The 6,833-nt window shown below is 42.8% G+C and overlaps 1 pseudogene; it reads right to left on the bottom strand.

Moving 5' to 3' along the window:
* Nucleotides 1–576: 576 nt before the first annotated feature.
* On the bottom strand, nt 577–2,489 carry LOC103649405 (transcription factor MTB1-like; annotated as a pseudogene).
* Between the last annotated feature and the right edge of the window lie 4,344 nt (nt 2,490–6,833).

The following is a 6,833-nucleotide window of genomic DNA, read 5'->3' as shown; positions in this document are numbered from 1 at the left end:
TTCTGTCTGCTCGGTTTTCAGAAACATACAGGAACTGCATTTTCAGAAACTTGCTACTTCAGAAATTACTGACCAGGGACTAACTGAAGCTAACTGAACTAGGACTAGGGAAAAACTGAAGATAACTGAACTAAAGCTAACACGATTAGACTAGGACTAACTGAAGCTAACTAAAAATAACTGAATCCAACTGAATTGGACTGAATTGGACTGAAGCAGCTATACCAAACTGAAATTGCAGATGTGCTAGAACTGGCAGCTGTCTGAAAATCTGGTAGCCATACCAAACTGGGCTTCTGAAAACACTGATATCGCCAACTGCATTTTCACTAGCACATCTGCAGCTGTAGCAAACTAGCACAACTGCCATTTGCATTTTCATCTGCATTTTCACAAGCAGACTAGCACATGTGCATTTGCATTTTCACTAGCAGACTAGCACAACTGCAATACCTGAAAATCAGTGAGACCAGCAGACTAGCACATCTGCATGCTAGCATGCTAGCAACTGCCCATTTTCACTAGCTTCGTCGGGGAGAGCAAGGATATAAGGTTTGGAATTTCAGACTCTACATGCTAGCAACTGCCCATTTCCATGTCGGGGAGAGCAAGGAGCTCGACGAAGCTAACAGATTTAGCTTCAGGAGGAGCGCTCGGTGAGAGGAGGAGCTCGACGACGAGGCCGTGCAAATGAGCGCCGCCGCTCCTACACGGGCGTCGGCTCGGCAGCGGTGGGAGAGCAACGCGCTCGTCAGGGATGTACGTTATCGCATCGCCCAGCAGGGACGCCTTGTCCATTTTCGATATGTTTGGCACAACAGCTCTAAGCGCATAGAACCGCTGGTTGAGCTTCTCCCTCCTCTGGTGCTCCGCCTCGACGTGGTTAAGTGGTTCTTCCCTCCCATTTGCTGGTTTTCTTCCCCTCTTCCTTGGCCATCGGTCCTCCATAACAGGTGGTGGCCCTTCCTCTTTGCACAAGCCATCCACCTCTGCACTCTCCCCATCCAGGACACCTGCCCTTGTAACCAACACACCAGGCTTGGAACTGCTCCCGGCGCTAAAGTCAATTTGCCTAGGTACATGTGCCTGCATTGGCTGCTGGTTCACTAGCTGAGGCGTTTTCTGAACAACCGACAGTTTCTGAAGCTGAGGCGCCTTTCGAAGCTGGAACTGCGCTGCGCTAGGGCTGTCCACTGCTCCGTTGTTGCGGTGTGCACCCTCATTATTGCTCACAATCAACACACCATTGCCAAACTTCTGCTGATGGGAATTCAGCCCACGAGCCTGACTCCAACTGAAATTCTGCAAACCTTTCTGGACACTCGGTAGCAATGAGGTCCCACCAACAGCACTCCTCTGCTCCCATGTCCTCTCATCCACCTTAGAATTAGATAAACCGACCGCCAGCCCGACTGAAGGCCGACCAAGGTTCAAATCCTTCCCAAAGATCTTCGCCAAACCGGGTGACCTTTCAGCCTCGTGTCTCTGCACTGCAGACTTTTACCACTTGTTCCTGCAAATACAGACCTTATGATCTGGACAGTACCAGAACTCTCAGCTATGTGCTGTGTTGAGCCCAGTTCAAGGACGCCACTCTCAAATGGCACCAAAACAATAGTCCTAAATCCTACAGCATTTGCAAGGAACCCACGGTAACAGTAGTTGGCTGGTACAACCTTGCGCTCACTATTGGGAACCCAGATGGGATGCCTGCTGCAAATGCTTGGCCAGGGCCACCAGCGTGACGGGGAAACGCAAAGTACATAGATGCCAGGAAGAACATCTCAGTATCTGTGACCTGATCAATACCAGGGGAATAATCCTCCTCGTCAGCAACTCCAAATGCGATGTGCAACCGCTGCAGCACACGTTTGCGCATCCTCTGCTTGCTATCGTCGCTGCCTGCAGAAGCAGCAGCTCCCAGCTCTCCATCGCGGGGTTCACCGCACCAGCCATCCCCCCATCCAAGGACGAGATCACCAGACTTTGTGCGTGAGAGCTGCCAGAAGATAGCATAGTTCCAACTGGTACCGGGGCTCTCGGATTCAACAAGCTCCTGGAGTTTGTTCTGCAAGTCACCCGGCAAAGATGTGGCAACAAGGCCCTCGGATATGGCACCACCTCCTTTCGTTAGATATGCAAAGGCATCTGCTCCAAGCACAGCAGCGCCGAGAGCTCGGTCGTCCTCTGTCCACGTGCCATCAGTTCCTCCGATGGCACCATTGTCCTCGTGCTCCATCTTCATGACCATAATACCTACTAATCGAAAAGGGACAGAGCTGAAGTCACGAGGGAGCTGAGAAAAGCAAACAATGGAATATCAAGTTTTGGGCAAATAAAGACAATAGATTTGATCGTATTTGTGAATATAATAAAAGAATCAGTAAACATGCACCACCTAATCTAGCTACATAAGTGTACTGCACTGCATCCAAAGCGGTAAGAAGAAGTACGCGGGCAAATTTGGGCGTCAGTACCCCCTCCCAAGCGCAGGCGGTTGATGATTCGACGAGCCAGCAGCTTTGAGTGCAAGTTGCATTGGAAGACTACGTAAAAATGGGATGTTGGTAATTATGTAATTAGCATGTGAAGGAGAGTGCATGTGCATGGTCGAATTGTAGCAATCCCAATCAGAAGGGGGCTGTATCGATGCCATGGGCACGGAGAGAAAGAATCGTAGACTGATTCCGATCACGACCATCATATTCCAGCCCAATCAAGCCCCTAAAGCATCCGCAGCCAAACAGCCCAAACCACTCGCTCACTGGCCCGTCCGCCTCGGGGCGGATCAACCGAACCCAGCAGCACAGCGAGCAATCACAATCGCATTCCGGACACGAGACAGGAGCCTGTGAGAACGGAGACAATGGCATCGTTCTCTAGCAGCACCTGCATGTAGGCGGGGCGGCCTTGCATGGCGGCGAGGTGTAGCGGCATGGCGCCGCGGTCGTCCCTGATGTTGGCGAACCGGGCGAAACCCCTGCCAGACTTCCACAGCGGCGAGTGAGTACTGATCGCCGGGCGGCAGGCGGGGGAGGAGGGAGAAGGTCTCGCTACGAGTCAGCCACCGTCGTAGTCCGCGCCGCCGCGAGGATTGCCTACAACCAGTCTCAGATTTTATTTATATTTATTGAAGTTAATAACTAAAGTGCAGTATGTTAGTCTCTAGAGAATAATGTTACGTAAATCTGCATTCAAATGATTGACTATAGACTGCCGCCGCCTCCCCTCTACAATATGTTTATATCATTTTATTTGCAATATTAATTTTTCATTATTATGTTATCACTAATGCATGTAAAATTGTTTAGCTGGTTATAGTAGAAACATCTGAATCGTGTATCAAATAATACATAGTAACAATGATTATAGGTTTTTGTCTCCTGTGGATGGAATCTAAAGAGGAAAATGTTGCACTTACAATCATCCAAAGAGATAATACATTATCTATAGATGAATCTCTACTAATGTCCTTGTCTCATAACAAGCCAAAAAAATCGGTGACTACTACAATAATTCCGAAAGGTATGATAACTTCCATACTACCGTATGGATCAATTTGTATTGTTTTTATTGCAAGTGATTTATGTTTGATCTCATGACTGTTTCGTTCGTAGATTATATTTGCACGCAGGGTGATCTTGCACTCATCGATTGGATTAAAGAAATCCCTTGTGAACCAAGGGTAGAAGTCGTGCTTATTGATGATGCTTTTGTGGAAAGGAAGTGGATGGAATGCCTATTTCAACCGGACGCATATCTAGGTGATGAGGTAATTCATGATAATTCAACTAGCTAGGAGCACCACACTTCCAAGATACTCACCCTGGTATTTTAAACCATAACATACATACTTGCAGGTGATAGACTGTTACATAAATTTAATAAAAGCTCAAGAGCATCTAAAATGCCGATCTGGAGGTCGTGTACACATAGAAAATGCTTTTCAGTTCAACTTTCTAAAGCGAGACGGTGATGTTGAAACTAAAACAGATGAGTTATATCCAAGTAAAGACATGTCACAAATATCTAGCGCTGAAAGAAGGGTTTTACTTTATCTAGACCATGACATGGTAAATACGAGATTGCAATCTACACGGTTAGTGTTTACATGTATTATTATGCAATATTTATAATTGACTTGTAGGTGTTTATTCCAATAAATATCCGAGAAATGCACTAGTATCTTGCCGTGATCAATGCAAGAAATATGGAGATACAAGTGCTTGACTCACTTGGTACATCATCCGGTCGCAATGACCTCATTGACACTGTGAGTTTATACAAACTCAACAATTACGAATCCCTTATTAACTTAAAATCTCAACTTCTAATTCTATGTTTTTATAATAATAATAAAGATAAAAGGACTCCAAAGACAAATTGATATGGTATCTCAGCGTAAGGAGTTAAAAGATCATAGGTGGCCTGACCTCCGAGTTGCTTCTTGGCCACTTAGAGAAATAGAAATGGAATATGCAAAGCAAACAGATAGGTACACCATATATTCTTATGTGTTGCTATTAATATTCATTGCTGTTAATCTTGACATTTTGTCATCTGGTTGATGTAGCTCCTCGTGTGGCCTCTTTCTACTAAACTATATCGAGTACTGGACAGGGGATGAACTATCTGATAATTTTACCTAGGTATATTATTACTACTATGACATTATGCGTGCATCATGGACGCCGTGAATTGTGGTAGAGCTTTCTTTCAGGCTATAGACTTGTTTGCATCCCTACTGTTCCAAGTCGTGCTCGCTTTTGTTGTTTGTTGTACGACCGACGATTTTTTATGATTGGTTCAGTCGTTTTGCTTTGCATACACTGTGAACATAACTGCAATCTGCAAATTTATCACATGCACAGATTTTCTTGTTGGCAGTTTGCACTTTCTGATGGGTCTCTTTTTTAACAATACATTACATGTGGCTATAACATGAATATCTGTTTGCTGTCTTCTGTTATTATTATGTCAATCCAATTGATACATATAATTGCTAAATAAATTGTTTCTTATTTGCAGGACGGCATGTCACACTTTAGGAAAAAATTGGCTGCTATATTACTATCTTCAGATATAAACAAGAGAAAGGGGTGTCCGTTATACAAGTATGACAAAGAAGTCGATGCTGGATGCTCCTCTGATGTTCAGATATTAGATAGTCCCACAAATCCTAAGAAGAGGAAACTACTTTGTGTATCTGAAGAAAACGAAGTATTGATGGAAGATGATGATGGCCCCATCACTCAAGCAGACTTAGAAAGGTGGTTCGTTCATGATTGGGATAAAAGAACTCCTATAAAAATCCCGACCGATGAGTGCACTAATGAGTTTTTACTGAGTGGCCTTTCCACAAAGGACATGCCAGTGACCAAAGCCGATTTAATAGATGTTCTATGTGATTACATCATGACAATCCAAGATGATACGACATTAGAGTAAGTGCTCATTGTTTTATCTATTTTATATGTACCAACTACGTACAGTTTTGATATATACTTTTGTCATGTTGCATTACAGGATGACATGGGTGCGAAGTTTCAACCCTTTTAAGATAGAAATATCTGTCAAAGACCTGCAAAACGTATTAAGGGTAAATCTAGATATGACTCTAAAATGTTTTGACATGGCTGTTCGATTGTTGGCCATTAAAGAGTCACATATGTCGAAAGATGAAATGATAAAGGATAAAAAACATTATATGGACATGCGCTTCTGGGTAAGTTTGTTTCCAATCAATAATGTAGTAATATATTGTATCTATACATATAATCCTCATGTGGACATGTATATATATTTATCTAGAGAATGGTTGGTTTTGGTAAACTTCCAAAGTACCATCAGGATCCTATAGCAGAAGAGTTAGCCAAAACACTCGACTGTTGGCCTTCATTGAACTATTATATCACTGGTTGTAAATATGTAAGTATGCGTTCATTTCGAATGTATTTATAAAAGGCACTTCGTTGCAATCCTAATGACTGGTATTTTGTAGGTTCTTATGCCATGGAAATTCAACGGATGCTACGCACTTTTCATAATCGATCATGGTAAAAAGCACGTAACTTTTATAGACTTTACACCCACTCAAGATTGGTGTAAACACATGCCATACAAGAGGTTTGCAGAAGCAATTATCATGGCCTCCAAGAAATATAAGATTGCCTACAATAAGAAACGTTCTGGATGGGCAGATGATATTTTTAAGTGGGAACATACAATTCGGTCTGGTCTTCCATTGGACTTAAAAGGGTATTTTCTCAATACCATGTTCTCAACAGTTTAAATTTTTTCTATGATAACCATTGTATATAATATAGTTGGCCAAACATTATTCTGTAGGGTTAATACAAGCTACTTCGTTCTACAAGCTATGGTCATGTGGGGGAGTGGTAGACGAATGGAATTTAATAGGGTGAGTGGAGTACGTTTGGTTCATGTTCAAATATACATTTCAGTTACATAATATAAATTTGACGTTTTGTTCTCTTATGTCTTTGTGTGTAGGATACAAAGATTCTTCGAAGGAACTTTATAATTGATCTATTAAGTTACGAGGAGAATTCATGCCGCTATGCTATCCCTCCAAACATACAACAACGATTTATCAGTATCGCTAAAAAAGATTAGATTAATGTACGGTTGTCGACATATTTGACTATTATTAGAAATTGTAAGACAAGTTGATTCGTGCAATACCGATGGTGCATCAACAATAGGCGTGTAGAACTACATATTTTCCATGTCTTCTTTTTCTCGTGTATTATTTTCCATATCCGAAGAACATCTGCCATGATATACACTTTCTTGTGCAGGCCACTTTTTTG

Source organism: Zea mays, chromosome 2 (genome assembly GCF_902167145.1).
Source record: "Zea mays cultivar B73 chromosome 2, Zm-B73-REFERENCE-NAM-5.0, whole genome shotgun sequence".
Taxonomy (NCBI): domain Eukaryota; kingdom Viridiplantae; phylum Streptophyta; class Magnoliopsida; order Poales; family Poaceae; genus Zea; species Zea mays.
This window is presented reverse-complemented; position numbering and strand designations above follow the sequence as displayed.